The sequence below is a fragment of the Myotis yumanensis genome, unplaced genomic scaffold (assembly GCF_028538775.1).
Source record: "Myotis yumanensis isolate MYYU_CA2020_CCGP unplaced genomic scaffold, mMyoYum1.0.hap1 SCAF_2, whole genome shotgun sequence".
NCBI lineage: Eukaryota > Metazoa > Chordata > Mammalia > Chiroptera > Vespertilionidae > Myotis > Myotis yumanensis.
The window spans coordinates 209,176,791-209,199,120 of record NW_027223753.1 but is presented as its reverse complement, the minus strand read 5'-3'; the positions used below and the strand labels follow the sequence as shown (position 1 = coordinate 209,199,120).

At 50.6% G+C, this 22,330-nt stretch overlaps 1 protein-coding gene and 1 pseudogene across 2 annotated transcripts in view; both read left to right on the top strand.

Moving 5' to 3' along the window:
* Positions 1-1,741: 1,741 nt before the first annotated feature.
* LOC139002708 (large ribosomal subunit protein uL1 pseudogene) lies at positions 1,742-22,018 on the top strand (annotated as a pseudogene).
* Positions 2,868-22,330, top strand: part of AGPAT3 (1-acylglycerol-3-phosphate O-acyltransferase 3) — a 72,423-nt gene continuing 52,960 nt past the window's right edge. The window contains exon 1 of one of the 2 annotated variants that reach the window (XM_070407100.1): positions 2,868-2,971. The gene's annotated coding sequence lies outside the window, so the exon portion shown is untranslated. Of the gene's footprint in view, positions 2,972-16,914; positions 16,976-22,330 lie in introns of those variants that run through there. The other variant, XM_070407101.1, reaches the window with a different exon arrangement.

Genomic DNA, 22,330 nt, shown 5'->3' with positions numbered 1-22,330 from the left:
TGTTCTAAGAATTAGAAGTCATGAACCAGGGCTCCCCCCTCTGCCCCCAATGCCCAGTCACACTCACGGTGGGCACTTAAATGTCGTTTTCCTTCTCATTCACGGCAGAGATGCCCCCTCTCTATAAATCTGTGCCACATGACACTCTAGGCGAGAATTATCCTTTCCCTATTTTAACGTAGGCACTGGGGTCCGAGGTTCTCTCCTAACAAGGAAGCATCAACCACTAATGGGGTCAGGAGAGGCCCCAGCCCTGTGGCCGAGTCAGGAGGCTCTGCGGCTGCCTGGATTCTGGTGGGAAAGATGCGTAACGTTGCTGCGCCTCAGTTTCCACAAATGTAAAATGGAAGCCTTGTTTTCCTAAGTAGGTGAAATGCTCTCATACAATAGGCTCTCAACGAGCCTGAACAATGACCACATTTCCCATCAGCCTGCACACCACAGGGCCCAGCCAGCAGCCAAGGGCTGGTTGGCGGACTTCCAAGTTCCATTTAACTGTTTACTCTGTTCATAGGAACTTTTCCTGCTCAGCTCAGGTATGAGTGATCATAGATTCTAACTGAATGTAGATTAGCTCAAACTGATGACACTTTACGCTGTTGAGAACAATGCAGTATTTATTTTGCTGATATAAAAGCTCAAAGTAATTTTGTTGTTGTTAATCCTCACGGGAGAATATTTTTTCCATTGATTTTTAGAGAAAAGGGGGGGTGCGGGGAGAGAGAGAAACATCAATGTGAGAGACACAACAATTGGTTGCCTCCCACACCTGTCCTGACTGGGGCCGGGGATCGAACCTGCAACCCAGGTACATGTCCTTGACCGGGAATGGAACCTGAAACTCTTAGGTCTGCAGGTAAATGTTCTAACCACTGAACAGAAACTGTTTTAAATTTAAAATGGTGTTTTAAATTTAAAATAGTATTAAATGGATATTCTGGAGTGCATTTAACCAGGTCTCTGTTGGTTATGGTCAGGGTTTCTGTGATTCTATGTGTAAGTCAGAATGTTGGTGCTGGTGGGGTTTATCTGTGGGATGAATGTCTGGAAGTGGCTGTGCAGGGTCGAAGATTTTACATTTAATTTCTACAACATTGCAAACCATAACTTTCCCCCCGCCCCCAAGAATAAGGGAATCGTAAATAGAGCAGGTGCAGGTATGTTTATTCCAATCTAGGTATTTTCTGAAATAGTTTGAGGAGGTTTAAAACCAGGCACAGCCAGCACTAACAGCACCTGGTATTTTATTTTATTTTATTTTATTATTATTTTTTTTACTCCTCACTGGAGGATATTTTTCCATTGATTTTCAGTGAGAGTGACAGAGAGAAGGAAAGACAGAGAGAGACATCGATGTGAGAGAAACACATCGATTGGTTGCCTCCTGCACGTGCCCTGACCAGGGCCTGGGCCAGAGAGGAGCCTGCAACCGAGGTATGTGCCCTTGCCTGGAATCGAACCCGGGACCCTTCAGTCCGCAGGCCGACGCTCTATCCACTGAGCAAAATCAGCCAGGGCAGCACCTGGTATTTTAAATAGCTTTCAGTGAAACTGGTTCAAGCTCCGGAGGGACAGGCGGACCTGAGGACCTGCACAGGCGTCAGGTCACACCCAGGTATCCAGCAGAGACAGCAGAGTGGAGGTGATCCTCTATCATGGCCATCAATTAACAAGGCGGCCTCAGTACAGTCCTGCCTGCCATGCCCTCTGTAGGCTCAGCCATAGGGCAGGAGAGCTGGAGATGCAGGAGATGCCGGATATGCAGGAGATGCCGGATATGCAGGAGATGCCGGAGATGCAGGAGATGCCGGAGATGCAGGAGATGCTGGAGATGCAGGGGCCTTGGCTGCGGGTCCAGCCAGGCCAGAGCAGACAGGGGTCAGTGACCACCGGCGAGGGGCGGGGCTCATGAGGCCAGTCCACGGGGGGTTGCTGCCCCCACCCCAGTGGGAAACTTCCTCTAGGGTCAGACACCAATACAACGTTGCAAGCCAGAGCCAACGATCAGCCTGACAGCCCTGCACGTGGGCCTGAAATACGATCCCCCAGTGGAGTCAAGGCTCCCAGGAGGCTCCCCACGGTGACCCCACTCCCGCGGTGAACCTCAGACCACAGCCCGGATTCAGGCGGGGAGCTCACGCCTGGAAACACCCCCAGGGCCCTCATGGGGTTCCCCGGGGAGGTGGGGGAGTCCAGGCGGGACCCAGGGACCGTGGCACTGTCTCCGACCCGTCTGCCCGGACCCCTCCCACCACGCTGTGCCCTGGCTCTAACCCAGTTCCCCACGGGGGCCTGGCCCCGTTCACCCCTAATCCGGCCACTCCATAGGGGACCTGCCCCCTTCACCCCTAATCCAGCCCCTCCATGGGGGGACCTCGCTAGTCCCACCCCCATGTGCCCTCTTGACCCCGCCCTCCTGCCCGCGTGTCCTATAGGCCCAGCCAAGTCCCGCCCCTGCCGCCCCCCCATCTGTGCCCCGTGTCACCCCAGGTCTCCCTTACCCCCCAAGTGCTCCCCAACACTCCACGCCCCCTTCCCTACGTCCCGTGTCCCCCACGCATGTCCTCCCCCGCGTGTCCCCCGTCCCCCTGTTACCCTGCGTGTCCCCCTGTCCCCCCACGGCGTGTCCCGCCCCTCGCCCCACACGTGTTCTCCCCGCGTCCCCCCCACGGCGTGTCCCCCGCCCCCCGCCCCACACGTGTTCTCCCCGCGTCCCCCCACGGCGTGTCCCGCGTCCCCCCACGGCGTGTCCCGCCCCCCGCGTGTCCCCCGCCCGCGCCGGCGGAACTGTGGGAGCGGCGCGCACAGGAAGTGGCGGGGCGGCGGCGGCGGCGGGCGCGGGGGGATGGGGGCCGGGGGCGGCGGGCGCCGCACTCGCTGAGGCCCGACGCAGGGCCGGGCGCCCGGGGCCGAGCGCAGCCGGAGCGGCCCGGAGGCGGAGGAGACGCCGGGGCCCCGCGCGGACGAGCAGGTGAGCGGGCGCCCCCCCCGCCAGGTCCCCCAGCGCCGCCCGGGTCCCCCTCCCCTCCCGCCGCCCGGCCCGGCCCGGCCCGGCCCCGCCGCAGTGGCGGCTCCCGGCTGCGGCCTGCGGGAAGGGGCGTCCGCGGCCGGGCCCCCACCCCGCCCGGGCCTGGTCCACCGAGGGCCGGCCCCGTCCCTCTGCCTGCCGCCCTGCAGCCGGGGCTCCGGTCCCGGGAGGGGGCCCCGGGAGGGCCTGGCTGCTCGGAGGGGGCGCCACCCCCACGCCACCCCCACCCCACCCCCACCCCGGACTTTGTGGGGATCCCCTGCGCCCCCTCCCCGGCGTGTGGGGCGCTGTGCCCGGGCCGGCGCCCCCCTCCCCTCCCCTGCCCTGCCCTGCACGCGGCAGCCGGTCTCACTGCGCCGCGGAGCGGGGGCTGCAGGTGGACGCAGGGCGGGGCGCCCCGTCCCCAGCCCTGACTTTGGCGTCTGGACCGAGGCGGACGGTGAATTTCCATGTCCCGGTCAGGTGATGGGTCCCAGCCCGGAGCCCGGGAGGAGCCACCTCCCCGGGGGCCCACGGACACCGAGCCTTTGGGCCCCGGCCCCCAGGGCAGCAGGGCTCCTGGCAGTGACGCCGCCTTGAAGAATTGCGCTGGTTTCCCCCTTTAACTTTGAGAGAAGTTCAGTGAAACAGGAGAAATGCTTTTATAAATGGCTTCCCAGCCCTTTCCTTTTAAAGCATAATGTCAGCCTTGCCTAAGAGAATACTTGAGCGGTTGGGCTCCTTTTCTTGGGAAATACGATCTCCCAGAAGGAACATGAGGGCTGCGGGCCTGGAGGCGGCCTGGAGGGAGCCTGGCCACCAGTGTTAAACGTGAGAACCATCCCAGACCCGCGCCTGCCGAGCTGGTGCTGATGGGCCGCGCTGGTGCTGATGGGCAACGCTGGTGCTGATGGGCCGCGCTGATGCTGATGGGCAACGCTGGTGCTGATGGGCCGCGCTGGTGCTGATGGGCCCGCTGCCGCACCCAGCCCAGAGGTTCCCTGCGAGTTAAGTCACAGCCCTGTGGGCTGATGATCCTCACTTAGGGATCGCTAACCGCACTTTTCTCCCTTTCAGCGCTTCCTGAGAGGTCTGGGTTCTCTAATGTGATCACTTCCTTTCTGTCCCCGCCCCCTATTGTGCCCCCCCCCCCCCCCTTAAAGTTTCATAGTTAGTCTGTTACAATTGACTTCTGTATCCATTTCTTGGCGACTCTCAGAGATTGTGTTGATTCAGTGTTTCATCAAGAAGCTACATGTGATTGACATTTGCAGGCACAGGGGCCTCTCCTTGGCCTTGGACACTGTAAGGCGCCTTAATGTGTTGAACCAAACTTTCTGCGCTTGGGGAGCCTCTCTTCACCCCACCTGCAGGGCAGGGGGCCCCACCTGGGCATCTCTGCCAGAAAGCCTGTGTCTGAGCAGCAGCCTGAAGAGTTGGTGAGAGCAGGCCTAATGTCAGTGTGAAGGAAGACGCAGCCGGGGTCCTTGAACTGTGGAGTCCTGATTCTGGAAGCTGCGCCCCGCGGGGGAGGCCCCTGTCCCTGGGCTGGCCCACTGGCTTGCAGAGACGCGCCCTGTGTCTGTACACCCGTTGGTGTGTCAGGGCTGCGGAGGCAAACTGGGAGTTGCTTTATGTTGGAAGTTAGAAAAAGAGCACCCATCTATCCAAGTGACCGTTTCACTCCACTCCCCCTGTTGGCTACAGTGGGTCCGGATACGCCGGGTTACCCTTGACATGTGTTGTCCCCGATCAGACTTGGACCTTGTAAAGAGTGGTCGTGGAAAAACAGTGGGGTTCAGTTACCTGCTGAAGGTCAGATCACAGATCAGCACGGCTAGAATTTAAATTAAGCTCCGCAGACTCTCATCTTTTCAGACCCATCCGTCCGCTGAAAGTCTGTAAACTTTTATCTCTGGTTAAATCAGGGTGGGAGGGAATGTTGAAACCCTTGCACACACAGGGAAAATGAAAAACAGATGTTGTGTTTGAGGAGAGCCAAATTGACTGGGTTTGGCCTGGGAGGGTCTGGTTGATTTGTCCAGTCACATTTGACCCTGAAACACACACATTCCATTGACTCTGTCTGACTTGAGAGGGGGCTGGCCCCTCACTGTTAGCTGCTCGCCCCCTTGTCACCGTCAGGATGCACCTGTGGCAAGAGCGATGGCTTCCACTCCCATCCTTGCCTCCCCCCTCTCGCCTTGTCAAAAACTCTAACATTTTACGGTTACAGGTTGTGGCTGATTGATGTTGAGAGAGCAAAGCCTTGGGCGGGTGGGTTACATTTGTCTGTTTCCTTTTGAACGATTTGTACAACGGAGATTTTTATTACTTAGTCTTCTCATTGAGAAAATTACCCCAGGTTGACTGAATTTTGTAAAAACAGTTGCTCAGGAATTGTATGGGTTTTACTTTGGTAAACCATTCTTTGGTCAAACAATGCTTGAAGTTTTAAATGAGTCGTTTCAAGTGTTAAAGGGAAAGGACTGTGACTTCATCGTTTGTTCCTGAAACCACTCACTGATCATTTTAAAACGAATCCTAAATTACTGAGTTTAAAATGCTGCGTCGTGGGCAAGCACATCAGTGGCTCATCCTCTGACAGTCTTTTGTGTCTAGTTACTTATTTAGTGCTGTTTGATTATCTTTACCAAGCAGGGTGTGAGAGAGACTGGGACAGTCACGGTGGGGCCGTCTGTGTGCGTCTGTGGAGGTGGGAGCGGGTAGGGGAACTGGGGCTGTGCTCTCTGACTGGCCCTGGCGCTGTGGTCACACTGGGCCCTGTCTTCTCCCCAGGAGCCACAAGGGTTAGATGTTGGTGTCACCACACCAAAAGGAGCACGTGTCCTTGAACATGTGACAGGCAGAATTCTTCCTGGCCACGTGCTTTGCATGGCGTAGGACTAAAAGCTGAAGCTGGGTGCTCTGTTGGGAGCGGCGAGAGGCCCGTCCCAGGGCGACTTGGGAGGCCACGTGTCGTTCACGTGGAGCCTTGGGATCCCCCTCGGAAAGCAGTGGGGAGTGAACTCAGTCATAAAGAGCAGAGTGATGGATTCTGCCACGGGCGGTAGTAAAAGCCGCTGCCAGGAAAGACCTCGCCCAGAGCCGTGGCTCACGGGGACCTGCTCCCTAAAGGTTGCACACCAGGCAAGGGGCAGGGTTCCGGAGCGCCAGGAGTGGCAGCTTCTCTCTTCATCACGTCGTTTGCTGACCTGAAAACTTTGTGAGTATAAGCCGACATTAAATGTGTCCCCTCCTGCGTAATTTAGGCTCTGCGTATTGTTTTCATAGCAACAGCTACAATTCTTGCACCTGTCCGGCATTTTATGTGCTTCTCTTGTTGTTGGATTCTCAAAACAACCCTGTAAGGACAGTAGTGTTGCCCCATTACACAGATGGAGAAACTGAGGTGGGCAGGCTTGGCCAGGTGAATCTAGATTTCAGACAAAGGTCTGATTAAATCCACATCGCCGTGATGCTCAGAGAACTCAGTAAATGAAAACCTCCATTTTAGAAACAGAGACTGATTGAACGGCTTCCCAGAAGTACTCATTCACAAACTTCTCACTTGATGGGAGTCAGAAATCCCTCTCTGGGATGATAGAAACAGACACAAGGCAGATATGATGCTGCATCGGAAAGAACAGAAATTCAGTTTATGCAGCTTCGCTGTGCTCAGCGTTTCACTAGACGCTAGGTAGGGCTGAACTGTAGAGCTGCCCATTGACCCGTTGCATAAGAACGTGCTGATGGTTGCGTGAAACTCCCCATAGATTGATTTCTAACCTAGATGACTGTCCTGGTCTAATTGGAGTAATTGATTGACTGAGTGCAGGGATGTAACTTTTATTAGGAAGATACACGTAATTCTTAGTTCAGAGAGAAGTCACTCAATTGATAGACCTTGCAAAATACGGTTCAGTATCAGCAATTTTTGCCAAATAAGACAGCAGTCAAATGGTTAAGTGAAGACGGCCTCCATTTGGGTTACTCGGGAGGTGAGCGTCAAGGTGAGCAGTGCCAGGAGGTTTCAGAAAAGCCCCTGGTTTCGGCAGGTCTCCTTAGGCCAGTGATGGCGAACCTTTTGAGCTCAGCGTGTCAGCATTTTGAAAAACTCTAACTTAACTCTGGTGCCGTGTCACATATAGAAATTTTTTGATATTTGCAACCATAGTAAAACAAAGACTTATATTTTTGATATTTATTTTATCTATTTAAATGCCATTTAACAAAGAAAAATCAACCAAAAAAAATGAGTTCGCGTGTCACCTCTGACACACGTGTCATAGGTTCGCCATCACTGCCTTAGGCTGTCACTCAGGCCCCTTTGATGCAACGCCTCCAAGGTTGAGGGTCCCAGCAGGTGCTTCCAGACGGATGACAGAGATCAGCACACACGTCAGCGTGTATTCTCGGTTTTCTCAACCGAGGCACCTGCTGAAGTTCTAGATATTCGCTCGCAAACGCCCCGGGTGGCCTGCAGGTCGGCTCCAGCTCCAGGCGAGCACCTGTCTTCCCAGAGCCCCACCTGCTTTGTGCCTCTCACTACTTTCCTTCACACTTTAGAGTTATTGGGTATAAACACTTCTTTTTTTTTGGTGAACAAAGCTACATGTGAAAGTTGTAGACACAGATTCCAACAGGGGACAGGGAGGAAGGTAAGCCAGCGACGGGGCGATGATGATGGCCGTGTGAACGTGAGTGATGCCCGAGCGCCTCTTCTGGGGCCCCCTCACCTGACCCAGCACTGACGCCCAGCCAGCAGGACCAGAGTCACTGATCTTTGGTCTGCCGGGACAAGCCAGGAAGCTGGATTTTTATATGCAGTTATTTTTAACAGACCATGCAGGCAAATAGAAAATGTTCCTGCTTTAATTCAGTCAGTAGACCCTATTTTTGCAACCTCTGGCCTCAAATATATGTTTAATTTTTTAAATAAAGTAACTGAGCTAATTAAATGAAGACACAATGAGCACTTCCCAAATGCATGCAAGAGAAGCAGGAAGTGAATAACAGAAACCTAAACCTTTATCTGCAGATGAAAACCATATAGTTTTATATGCCATGTTTCCTCATATTAGTGATACCAATCCTGTGTCGTAGTGGGTGTATCACATGCCTTTTCCCAGTTTGCTGGAAGCCGCTCCACCCTTGCTGCTTGACACAGTCGCTGCAGGGAAGAAACATCTGCACAGGTTGTGTTTCAAGGGACCTGGCGTATATGGCATATGTTTGCTCCCCCTCTTAGCGCTATGTGTTTTAAACAGGACCACCTCCCCAAGAAAGGTTGTTTCCCCAGGTGAAGATTTTTCCCTGGAGTTAGGGATTAACAGGACTAAGGAAGGGAATAAATCAGTAAACCCCCCTAGTATTACAGAAATACCATGTACTACTTATGAAGAACTTGGACTAAGACTGTTGGCAATAAATTTGGGACTTGTTGGGCCCACATCCCCAGGGGTCTGCCCACCAGGGAAAGCACCAAAACCTATACCCCTGGAGATACACTGACACAGGGCAGTCCCAGGGAAGGCAAGCAGCGGGGCTGGGAGGACATAACCTTTACTGGGTAGGATAATCTCCTTCAGTCACTTCCTTGTAGCTTATCAGTAGAGCAGTGACCTTGGAATAGCCCTTATAATGGAACACAGAGATTAACCTAGACAAGATTAAAATCAACAGAACTAGATAGAGACAGGATTTTTGGCAAAGGTCAGATAAGAAACTATGGAAATAAAACAAGGAACTGTAGAAGGTTACCCAAAACATACCATGATGTGATTATAGAGGCATGCTTATAGGATCAAATGGTATAAATACAGATGTAACAGGACAATAAAGGGAGAACCTGGCTATGCTGATCAACTGAACGCTGTCTCCGTGTCCTTCCTTCTTTGCTGACTCTGTCCGCACCTTTGGGAACCCCTGGACCTGCTGGGGCTGGACCCCAATACCAGTTGAGTCTTGTCTTTTTACTTTATTTTGATGAATAGAAATTCCTAATTTAATGTGGACTTTACCCATCTTTCCTTTCATGGGTAATGCCTTTTGAGTGTTGATAAGAAGTCCTTCCCACCCTGGGGTCTCCTGCATCTTCTTGTAGAAGTTTTAAAGTTTGCTCTCCACACTGAAGTCCTTATGCCCTGGAGTTGGGTGGTGGAAGTAGGGCTCGGTTCTCTCCTCTCCCCACGCGGAGAGCCAGTGGCCCGACCCTGGTCCTCAGTGAGTCCCTTTTCCCTGCTGGCCTGCCATGTCCAGGTCCCCTCCGTCTGGTTGTCTGTCCCACTGGTCGGTGTGTCTGCATGGGCTTCGTCGTGCCGCTCGGCTCTCTACCCGTCCTGCTGTCTGGACGTCCTCCCCCTGGGTCTGTGAGGCACCTGGCTGTTCTTGTTCTTTGCTTTCCTGTGTAAATGTTCAAATCAGCTTGTTGCCTGGCCTACGTGGCTCAGTGGTTGAGTGTTGACCTATGAACCAGGAGGTCATGGTTCGGTTCCCAGTCAGGGCACATGCCTGAATTGTGGGCTCCATCCCCAGTGAGGGGCATGCAGGAGGCAGCCGATCAATGATTCTCTCTCATCATTGATATTTCTATCTCTCTTTCCCTCTCCTTTCCTCTCTGAAATCAATAAAAATATATATTTTTTAAAAAATCAGCTTGTCAAGTTTCATGAAAACTTTGTCAGGATTTTGATTGAAATTGTATTAATTCTGTAGATCCACTTGGGGGGATTTTTCATCTTTATAATATTAAGTCTTCCTGATGTAAACATGGTATGTGTCTCCATTAATGAAGATCTTTTTAAATGACTTGCAGTTAGATTCTGTAATATTCCACATACTGTCTTAGACTCTGCAGTTAAATTTATTCCCAGACACTTATAATTTTTGTTGCTTTTGTAAGTGGTGTTTTCAAAATTTATTTTTAATTAAATTGGTTTCTAACTTCTTGTGGATGTTGTTCAGAAAGGCAGTTGATTTTGGGTATCAATTTTATAGCCAGTCACCTTGCCGGTCTCTATTTCTAGATTTGTGGACTTGGGGATTTTCTGCACAGACATCCCCATTATTGGGGAATGGTGGTGGCTTTGTCTCATCCTTGTGCCTTTACTGTCTTTCCTTCCCATTTTACTGCCTGGGCCTTCAGGGCGGTGTTGGATGGCAGCGTGACAGGGTGTGACACCAATGTTTATTGGCTTTAAAAACAGCACTATCATCTCATAGTTTCTGTGGTCCAAGAATCTGGGCACAGCTTAGCTTTCATGGGCTGCCATCAAAGTGTCACCCAGGCTGTGGTCTTACCTGAAGGCTCTATGGGGAAGGGTCCCTTCTCAAGGTCACTCATGGGTGGTTGTCGTCAGGATTCTGAGGGCCTCACTCAACCACTGAGCCACGCAGGCCAGGCAACAATCTGAAGGCCGGTGTTGGATGGCAGCGTGACAGGGTGTTCTTGTCTTGTTCCCGATTTCAAGTCAAGGATGCTATTGTTTCCCCTTGTCGTGCTGGTACAGACACAGGCTGTTTGGTTCTGAATCGTCCCATTGCGCCTCCCGGGATTAGAGGCCAATAAGAGATTAAAGACTTACCTCCATTGGTCATCAGGGACATGCAAAAATACGGCCACTGGGAGGTGCCGGCCTGGCCACCGGGGTGGCTAAAATGTACGGCGCAGCGCTTCAGAGACCTCGTGGCCAGATCTGCAGGCAAGGCCGTTGCATGTGACCCAGTGTGCGTGTCAGGACCCCGGGCAGGACAGGATGGCCACAGCCACTTAGTGGGCAGACCCTGGAGAACAAAAATGTGGTGTGTATGTACAACGGAATATTGCTTCAAATAAAATGCACACGATGGGAAAGAGATGAAGTAGCTGCAACCACAGGCAGATATGTGTGGCTCTTACAGCGGTGGGAGCAAAGGGCGTGAGGCACAGAGGTGCGTGCTGTCTGATCCACGGGTAGGAAGCACAAAAGCAGGCAAGACCAGGCCGTGCTGCCTGGAGTCGGGGTGTGGCCACTGAGGGACCACTGGGGACGGGAAGGGAACATGCAGGGCCTCCTAGGGGCACTGGGAATGCTTTCTGTCTTGATCCAGGAGTTGGTTACTTGGGTGTGTTTAGTAGCTGCAGATCTGTTCAGATTTTCCAATCCTGTTTGAATATGATTTGGTAAGTTATTTTTCTAGGGAGGGATCTGCATTAGTTACCTGTGCTGTGTGACAAATGACACCAATGTTTATTGGCTTTAAAAACAGCACTATCATCTCATAGTTTCTGCGGTCCAAGAATCTGGGCACAGCTTAGCTTTCATGGGCTGCCATCAAAGTGTCACCCAGGCTGTGGTCTTACCTGAAGGCTCTATGGGGAAGGGTCCCTTCTCAAGGTCACTCATGGGGGTTGTCCTCAGGATTCTGAGGGCCTCCCCAACGTGGCAATTTGCTCATAAGAGCACGCAAACATGAAAAGATAGAGAGGAAGGAAGAGGGAGGGAGGTGAGGGAGGGGGAGAGAGAGAGTTGCAGTCTTTCAAAAGCTCATCTCAGAAGTGACCTTCCATTACTTGTGCTGTACTCTTTTTTTTAAAAAAAAAAAAATGTTTTTATTTTCAGAGAGGAAGGGAGAAGGAGATAGAAACATCAGTGATGAGAGAATCATTGATTGGTTGCCTCCTACACACCCCACACTGGGGATTGTGTCTGTAATCCTGGACATGTGCCCTAACTGGGAATTGAACTGTGACCTCCTGGTTCATAGGTCAGTGCCCAGCCACTGAGCCACACTGACCTGGGATGCTGTACTCTTCTTGTTAGAAGCCCGTCACCAGGTCTAACCCACCCTCAAGAGGAGGGGATTGCACGAGGGTGTGAACCCGGGGGGTCATCTCAGGGCTGCCTACCGTACTATCCATTTCATGAAACTGGCCATTTCCTTGGTACAGAGGCCATTATATTTTCTTAATTTTAAAATCTCTGCTATGTCTGACATTAAGTTCCCTTTGCATTCCTAAAATTGCTCCCGCCTTTCTTTTTTCTCGAGTCATCTCAGCAGAGGTTTATCTGTTTTGTTACTGACTGCAGAGCCAGCTTTTAGTTTGTGGGCCATCTCCATGGTCTCTGTTCTGTGTCATTAATTTCTGCTTTCATTGTCATTAGTGCTTTCCACGCTCCTTCCGTTTATTCTGGTGTTCTTTTGCTAGGTTATTGAATTGAAAGCTTTTATTTTGTTTAATATTTTTTATCCTGTATTTTTTACTTCTTTTTTCTTTATTATGATTCTTTATTTTTTTCTAAGCTTCATTTCTTAACTTTCAGACTTTTTTCCTATTGTAAGCATTTAAGGCTGTAACTGCTTTATGGTAGCCTGTATATTTTGGTATGTAGCATTTTTATTGTTCAGGTCTCAGCATTTAACAATTTCTGGTGTTATTCTTCTGTGACTCATGAGTGATCTAAAAGACATTTTTTATTTTCTAAATGTGTGGGGATTTTAGGTTAATTAATTTTTTATCCTCGCCTGAGGATATGTTTATTGATTTTCGAGAGAGAAGGGAGAGAGAGGAACATCAATGTGAGAGAAACATTGATCAGTTGCCTCCTCTGTGTACCTGACTGGGAATTGAACCCACAACCTTTCGGTGTATGGGATGATGCCATCCTTACCCTCTGAAAGGCTCACGCTGTGTCCACTCACCCCATCGTATTGGAAAGAATGACACCCTTCCCGGCGCCTAACTTTTTTCATTTTCCATTATTTTCTCATTTTGAAATCCCACATGCTGGGATCCCACTGTAAACTGCGACAGCACCCTAGGCAATTCTGCTGAGGTCACGCAGTGAGAGTGGGTGGCAGGTGACTGGTCTGTCCTCTGTGGCGGTGTAGGGCGCACCGTAGGCTCCAGGCAGAGAGCATGGGTGATAGCGGCTCTGCATGGCCTCTGCTCCTCTTCCCCGGGAGCCTGTGAGGATGGGAAAGGCCATGTGCGAAAGCGCTTTGTGAAGAGGTGTGCACACACCACACACCTCATGCCTGGTGGAGAAGTGCCGTCCCACGTGGTGGTGTGTGAGTCCCGGCCGGCCTGCCCCCGGGACGCCGGCACTTAGGAAGAAGGGGCTGTGATTGGCAAGCGCCACAGGGAGAAGGGAGCAAGAACAGAAACAAGGACTGAGCTTTGCACGGATTCGTCCCGGAACTGGCCGCGAGCCTTTGGACACCTGGCAAGGGTCCCTCCCGCGTGCCTCTCCTGCCGGTGTTGGCTCTCCTGCCTCCCGTGGGTGCCGACGAAGGAGACCGTGGGCTCTGTCCATCCCTGTTACTCTGTCTGGAAGAGGCCTGGCGGCATTGCAGGTTCTGAGCATGGTAGAGGCGGGTGCATTGCCATTAGCTGTGCCACCCACCCGCGCCCAAACTGGGTGTCTGCCTGTCTCACCATTCAGCACCGTGTTTCTGTGCCAGCTTTGGGTTTTCCTTGTTGCTGAATCATTTCATGGCTCAGCAAATCTGAGAGTAGCATCTCTCCTTCCCTGAAAGCCACTAGTCTGAGAGCAGCAGGGGCTGCTAGCTGTTGTGGCCACTTTGTGGCACTGGGGTGGCTGATTGGCAGGTGAGGCCACCTGTCCTTCTGGTCTTGTGTCCTTAGGCTCCTCTGGGAGTGAAGGCTGCGTTGGGAACCCCTGGAAGAAAGCTGCATGAGGGACTTTGTAGGGCGACTTCAGGTTGAGGGGGTAATGGGCTCAGCTGGGGTATTGCCCCTCTTCCCAGCGATTGTGTTTACTGCCATTTGTGTGTGGGGAAAGGGAGGTTTTGAAAATAAGGTTTAACATTTGCCATCACATTTAGGGTAGGACAGGTTTACTTAACAATGATTTTACCAATTGGTCTTTTCCCACTCACATACATCTGCCAGATAATGACATAAGCACCTAAGTGGGGAGAGGCTCCTGGCCCATCCCCGAGCGCAGCATGAAGTCAGCAGCAGCGGCCGGAGCATTCCAGATGCGCTTTATTTGACATGGCGTGTAACTTGAATTGTGTGACATGTAGCACATCAACTGTACAGAACAAGAAAGATTTGTACCAGGTGGTGGTTTGATGACAGAGGTGGTCCTTCCTGTTGTTGGGAGTGGGGCTAGGGGCGCTGGGGGTGAGAGACGGTCTGATAGAGAGACAGAGAATATAAATAAGAGAGGGGCTTCTTATAAATAAGAACTTTTTTCTAGAAAAAAAGAGAAAGTTTAAAAGAAAGTGATGATAATTACGAGTTGTTTATGCTTGGTCATTAGTACTTATTTCCAGAAAGGGTTCAGTTTCTTCTTCTCCTTTCAAAGTTTACAGAAGAAATAGAAAATTGGGGGTATTTGATAATTTTGTCATTTTTATTTTATAACTTGTGATTATATTATACTTCCAGGAATGGGTTAGCTTATTTTTTTAATTAATAAATATGAAAACAGAATATTGAATCCCCATGCCTACCATCCAGTGGAAGAATTAACCACTGTAAAATCACTTGAAGTCAAAGAGTTCATGAAACTAAAATTCTTAACTTGTAAGTGGAAAAGGGAGATGGGAGGACAAGGACCTCAGAGGCGTGTTCTGTCCACACTGTGCGGAGCCAGAGGTGTGGCGGCTGCCCAGGGTTCGGAGGTGCTGTCAGTGTGACATGCACACGATTCTCAAGAGCATGAGAGGGAGTGTAAGACACCTCTCTAAGAGGCTTTTACACGGACTGGATGTTGGATATATTGGGTCAAATAAAATGTACTATTAAATCATGTTTGCCTGTTTCTTTTCACTTTTTCGTGTGGCGCTAGAAAACGTACGGTTGGAGGAGCACTTCCCTTTGTGGCTCGCGTCAAGCTCCCACTGGACAGGGCTGTCGAGGTTCCGAGTGGCCTCTGAGGGAGGGCCCTGTGACCTTGGCATGTCCCCCACCTTCTCACCGCTTTTAACCAACCTTAAACTAGAAAAGTAAGAGAAGAAAAGGGAATAAAAGACATACATGATGGGAAAGAGAAGGGAAATCTTTATTCACAGGTGTGGCAAACCCTACGGAATCTACAATAAGCTACTAGAACTAATAGGTGAGTTCAGTGAGTTTACAAGATACAGGTCAGTATAACACTGGACAGTATACTAGCACTGGACAATTAAAATTTGTAATAAAACACCATACAACAGCAGGGAAAATATGAAATTCGTAGGGATAAATGTAACCAAAAAATGTACCCAGAGAAATTAAAGAAGACCTATATAAATGGGGAGATATACTATGTCAATGAACTAGGACACCCAATGACACTAATATGTCAGCTCTACCAAAACTGACATGGAGATGCAGTGCAATCAAAATCATAATCCTGGCAAGGTTTTTGTTTGTTTGTTTATTTTGTTTTTTTTTAGAAATTTACAAGCTCATTTTAAAAGTTAATGGAAATTCAAAGACCTAGAATAGCCAGAATAATTTTGAAGAGACAAACAAAAGCTGACCTGGTTTTAAGACTCTCTTGCTTCACTAATTGTGGAAAAGGTATGCATGGAGATCGGTGGGATGGAATGATTCCAGAAACAAACCCGCACATTTAGAGTCAATCAGTTTCCAACAAAAGTACCAGCGTAATTCAATGAGGAAGTGGTAGCGTTTTCAACAAGTGATGCCAGGATTATTGGACACCATATGCAGAAACAATGAACCTTTGTCCTACTTCCTCCCATGGTAAAAAATCAACTCGAAATGGGTCATAAGCCTAAATGTGGAAGCTAAAAGGACACGATTGATAGAAGAAAAATGTGGTGTATACTTAAATGGAATATTATTCAACCTTAAAAACAAACATGCTTATGACATGGATGAACCTGGAGGACATCATACTGAGTGAAATAAGCCAGTCACAAAAGGTCGAAGGCTATGATTCCACGTATATGAGATGCTTAGAGCAGTCAAATGCTGGGTGCCAGGGCCTGGGGACGGGGGGAGTTAGTGTTTAATGAGGAGAGGGTTGCAGCTGGGGAAGGTGAAAAGTTCTGGAGATGGATGACGTGGATGGTTGTACAACAGTGTGAATGTGCTTAATGCCACTGAGCTGTGCACTTAAACATGGTTAAAATGGCCTGGCTGGGATGGCTCAGTGGTTGAGCGTTGACCTATGAACCAGGAGGTCAGGGTTCAATTCCTAGTCAGGGCACATGCTCAGGTTGCAGACCGGATCCCCAGTTGGGGGCTTGCAGGAGGCAGCCGATCAATGATTCTGTCTCATCATTGATGTTTCTTCCTCTCCCTCTCTTTCTCTGAAATCAATAAAAACATATATTAAAAAGTGGTTAAAATGTGAATTTTATGTATATTTTACCACAACTTAAAGCAAACAAAAACAAGGATTAAGATTGGCCAGTGGCCCTGGGGTTTCGCTTCGTTGGTCACAGCCTAAGGTCTTGCTGGAGGGAGAGGAGGCTGGCTGTTCTGGAGGGGAGCCCGGTGTGCAGGGTTTTGTCGGGTTTGGGAGGGAGCAAGAGTGCGAACGAGGTCGGGCAGCACTGCTGTGCCGGGAAGGACAGATCCTGGCATCCAGAGGGCAGAGGCCTGGGGGCTGTTTGGATCCGCGTGGCGCATGGCGGGAGGAGCCCATCTTCAGCTGCTCCTGAGAGCCTGCGGGGAGGTGGAAGTTGCTTTGTGGTCCTTCCTGGGGTGTGTTCATTTGTGAGCCATCTGTGGGGCCTCCCGATCAGGCAGTGGGAAGTCACGGCTCGGAAAGGCCCCGAATGGGCCATGGCCTCGGTATTTGCTGAAGGTGGTGGAGTATTCAGTTCACGGGGAAATAAAGTTCATTCCCCGTGGTCAGCTCCCCTGATGTGCAGGGGTTTGGTCACTGTGGGTTTTTCCTGCGTAAGGACGTGTGTTTGTGCCTTTCGCTTTTAGGCCCTCAAGGTGAGAACCTCTCAGGACGATTGCTTCCCTGGCTGTGCTGACCCCGAGCCTCGGTAAGTTAGGAGAGGAGGCACCCGAGCTTGTGTGTGTGTGTGCGCGCGAGCGCGCGCGTGTGTGTGTCTGTTCCCCGGAACGGCCCTGGAGTGGGTCCCGCCCTCGTGATCTGGGCACAGCTCTTGCTGGCAGACCCAGAAGTCCATCTGCCTGGAGAGCCGAGCTCATTGAGTTAGCTTCAGTGACATTGAAGGGACCTTGTGGAGCACGGTTGGGGCTTAGTGCATGTTGATTGATTTCTTAAAGGGGTATGTGCTTTGAAGTTTTCTTAGGTATTTGTTAATCCGTTCCCATTTATCCAAAAGCGAAATGAGAAAGTTCAGGTATGGGGTCTCCCCTTCTGTTCTTTCCTGGGGGGCCAGACTAAAGATGCCACTGGGTCCCAGTGTGTCCACGGGGGAGCAGCAGTGGGCATCACCCTGCAGAGCTGGGCCTGGCTTTTGTTAGCAGACCCTGAAGATTGAGAGACTGTTTGAGACAGACATGGCTGTCCATTTAGATGTCCAGGGGTGACGTGACCCCGAGGCCTGTGGGCATGTTTGCCAGGAGGAGGCCCAGTTCTCCATGGGGCACTCCCCTGGGAGCCCAGTGATAATCGGCAGCTCTGGCGGAGAGCACTGAATCAGGGTGGGCATAGGGGTACCCAGTCATCAGAGTCCTCAGGCCCATCCCACAGAGTGGCCTCCAGTTACCCGCACCCCCTCTTCTGTCCTCTGTGTCCTGGCTCCAGGCAGTCCGGGACCCTTCTATTAGGCTCCAAGCTGACCTCTGCCCTCCTGCACCCACACGCAGTCTTGAGATCTACTAGTGTTAGGTCAGTGAGCGACAGGTTCCTTCCTGTTAATCACGCCTCCACCAGATGGCCTCCTGCCATTTCTTCTCTGGGCCTGAAGTCACCTGTCTTTTACAGTGTTGTCTGCGAAGAGTGGGTCCCAGCCACCATGTCTAGAAGTTTGCACATTTAATTAATAGTTCCCAGTTCTCAGGCAGGATGTTTAAGCTCCTGTGTAATGATTACAACGAACCGTGTGCTGATAGCTACTATTTGGTAAAAACAGTTTTTGGGATATGAGTAAGTTGATACAACCCCATGCCAATCTCATACTTTTTGTGTTTGTAGTCTTGGCTTGTTTAAAATAATGTTGCTTAAATATATGAACTGAGCACTGCAGTACTGCCTTCCTTTCAAGTTAAAATTACTTTGTTTAGTGTCACTTTAGAATTAAGTCTTTTCTTATGAGTGCCTGTTCAGTAACTGTTACCATAAATATGACACAAGCCTGGCCATATCGTGGGCGTGGTGTGGCTGTAGACTCTGACATTCTGAATCAAAAGTGTATGTGCTTTCTTTGCTCATCATTGATTTAATACTCAGCGTAGGGTTTCACTTGTTAAGTTGTTGCGAGCTGCTATTGTGTACAGAAGAAAATCACAGTTATGTTGTATCCTAGGGTGGAGCTCTCAATGCACTACTTTCTTTTCCTGTCGATTATCACCTGCAGTGACTGGAGGATGCTTGGGGCTGAGGGGATTCTCTCCCTCACAACTGCCAGGGGTCCTGGGGCCCAGGGCGTGCAGAGCTGCAGGGGCTGTGGGTGATGCCCGGAGCCTTGCGACCCGGGAGGCGCATTGCACTGTGCACAGCAGGCGTGTGTCCCCCGCCACGGGTTGTTCCTGGGCTAGAGGGGCCCAGGGTCACTCACTGATCAGCAGCCGGACTTCTCCCAGAAGGATGGAGTTTGGGGAGATTGGAGATGGAAATCAGCTTCCTGGACCAGGTTCCTTTCCCAGGAAGGGGCGTCTGTTTTCTGGTACTTCCCACCCTGCATTCTCCTGCTGGAACGTGTAAAGGGCTGTGTGCACACAGGTTCACATGCCTTCGCTGTCCAGGTCACCAGTGCTCCTGGGCAGGGCTGCCTGCCTCCAGGCGTCTAACACCAGGCAGAGGCCACCGTGGCGGGCGCCGTCTTGTCTCACAGACACCGCCTGCCTGGCAGCTCCTTATCTCTTGGGGACTAGAACTAAAAATTGAAGCGTTCCTCTGGAGTGGCCGTGCCTGGGCGCACCAGGACCTGGTGTGCTGTCGGTTTGGCTCTGTATCGGGGGTTCTGGCTGGAACAGAGGACTGTGGGGAAGGGCATCCGGGGGCCACATCACATGTATCTATCTAGTGGCCGCGTCACGTGCAACCTGAGTTGTCTTGGCCGCCTTCTTGACTCGGCGCCTGGCATTGCCTGAGCTGTTCTACTCGCTTCCACGTGAATTGAAGTGAAGAGGTGAGTCCATAGAAACACAGGGCTGAGCCGGGAGGGATGGTGCAGCCCCAGACGTTGAAGGGAGGGCACCACGCAGGCCTGGCACAGGAGGGAATGGCCCCTTCTCAGTTTTAGTGCCACTTTGCTCTCTTCACTGTCTTCCAAAGTGGGCGTCAGTTAGGGAGGCGTGCAGGCAGCTGGCAGCCCTGGCGGAAGGCGAAGGCGCTGCCGCGGGCGGAGCGGTGTCCGTGTTCTGGCCACCATCTCCTGTAGCTCTCCATTTTCCAAAATTGCCTCAAGAACTCCTTGGATCTCCTGTGTAGACGATCATCTCATGTACCAATGACAAAAGCTGTGCAGTCTCTATTTCTCTTATTCTTTACTTGTCTTTCACTGTGGCCGCAGTAAGTTCTCGATGTTGGGATGGAGTCTCGATGGTCATTCCTTAAGTATGAGTGGCATTGCACTTCCCGTCTGCCTTTCCTGAATCCAGTGAAATGGGCTTGTTTTCTTCCTTTTTCTCTTATTGCCACTTAGATTAATTGATTTTCTATAGTAAACTGTTTCTGTGTCCTGATATAAACAAAATTTGGTCATGATTTTATTTTATTTTTTTAAATTTTGGAGTATTTTTGTAAAAATATATTTTCATTGATTTCAGAGAGGAAGGGAGAGGGAGAGAGAGAGAGAAACATCAATGATGACAAAATCATTGATCGGCTACTACCTCCTGCATGCCCCCTACTGGGGATCGAGCCTGCAACCCAGGCATGTGCTCTTGACCTGAATCGAACCCAGGACCCTTCAGTCCACAGGCTGACACTCTATCCACTGAGCCAAACCAGCTAGAGCTGTCATGATTTTTTTTTTGAAACTGTATGGCTAGAATCAGTCTGCTAATATATATTTATTGTGAGTATTCCATCTATATTCTTGCCTGCAATGAGTTCAGTAATGGGCATTTTGTGTGGCTCCTGCTGTTTCCTGGAATGCCTTGATTGTTTCTCATTCAGGAAATGCTGACTTTGGGGTGAAGAGGTTATTACCTTACAGGGGAGTCCGTAGTGGGTGTGTCGCCTTCAGGGAAAGCATATAATGAGTGTCTATAATCTTTTAAATTGCCTCCACTTTATGGGGTGTTTTTATCAGGAAGTGAGGTTGGATTTTGCTAAATTACCTGACCAGCATTTTTCTTAAAGAAATAGAATGAATTTTATTAATAGATTTCCTACCATAAAATCATGGTTGCATTCATGGAACAAACCCTTCTTGGTCTTCATGTGTTATTTTTTTTAATATGCTATTAGGTTCTGTTTGCTAATTTTTTTTATTTTTTATTTTTAAATATATTTAATTGATTTTTTTACAGAGAGGAAGGGAGAGAGATAGATAGTTAGAAACATCGATGGGAGAGAAACATCGATCAGCTGCCTCCTGCACATCTCCCACTGGGGTCGTGCCCGCAACCCAGGTACATGCCCTTGACCAGAATCGAACCCGGGACCTTTCAGTCCGCAGGCCGACGCTCCATCCACTGAGCCAAACCGGTTTCGGCTGTTTGCTAATTTTTAAAGGAATTTTTACATTTATATTCATAAGTGAAGAGCAGTGGTTCTCAAACCTTTGATCTCGCCAGAACCGGTTTGGCTCAGTGGATGGAGCGTCGGCCTGCGGACTGAAGGGTCCCAGGTTCGATTCCGGTCAAGGGCATGTACCTGGGTTGCGGGCACGACCCCAGTGGGAGATGTGCAGGAGGCAGCTGATCGATGTTTCTCTCCCATCGATGTTTCTAACTCTATCCCTCTCCCTTCCTCTCTGTAAAAAATCAATAAAATATTTAAAAAAAACAAAAACCTTTGATCCCTTTACACTTGGCAGTGCCAGGACATGTTTTTGGTTGGTAAACTGGTGGTGGTGGTGTTTCTGTTTGCCTCTAGGGTAGAAGCCAGGAACGCTGCTAATATCCGACAGTGCGCAGCAGGGCAGCCCCACCACAAAGTATCTGGTCCAAATGTCAGTAGTGCCATGTGGAGAAACCCCGGTGTTGATGTATATACTATTTTAGAAACTAACACCAAGAACATTTAAAAGTCATTAATAATTTATTTAAAATAGCAGCAGTAGCTCTTTCTGGTTTTGGCCGTGCGAGGGACCCTGAGCAGCAGAGTCTCCCGGGATACCCTGCATGAGGCAGTGCGGGAGGTCCCGCACAGGAAGCAGCGCCAGCGCAGGAGGTCTTTGCAGACAGTCAGGCTGCAGATGGGCTTGAAGAACTGTGACCCTCAGAAGGACAGACGCTCCTTGGGCACGGCCAGGCAGAAGTCCACTCCTGCCCCACTTTCTCCACATGTGATCTGGGGGACCAGCAGCCCTGTGCTGAGGCCAAGGCCGTTTACTAGTACACCCCCCACAGGGACATGAGGCGCTGAAGAAAAAACTCAAAAAGAATACGAAGCTGGCCAAGAAGTGTGCTGTCTTTTGCCCTCAGTCTCTGGTCAAGAAGATCCCATGAGTCCCGGACCCAGGCCTGGACCAGTTCCTGTCCTAGCTGACCCACGAGGAGAACGTGGTGGCCAAAACGATGAGGTGACATGCAGATGAAGAGGATGCGTGTCTGGCAGTGGCTGTTGGCCACGTGAAGATGACAGGGTGAAGCTTGTGTGCAGCATCCACTTAGCTGTCACCTTCCTGGTGTCGCGGCTCAGAAAGAAGTGGCAGAACGTGCGGGCTTCGTACACCAGGAGCCCACGGCAAGCCCGGCGCCTGGACTCCGGCACAGCTGAATAAGCCAAGCTGCCACCATAGAGAAAGGCAGTAACCCACTGCACATCAACATCAGTCACATTTTTAATAAAGAAAACTATATTTTTTCAAAACTGAAAAACAATGTAGTGAGGAGAGTGGCATTGGTTTATATTTTTGCAACGTAATCAACCTCTTTCATGTCTGACCTAATGGGGGACGGTGCAGGGATCCATGTCAGCAGTGGCTGAGGTTCCCAAAGAAACTCCTGTCTCACTCAGCACAGCCTTGGGGCGGGGGACTCCCAGACCCCCTGGTGGCCCTCCCATCCCACTGAGAACATGAATTAGCCGAGTC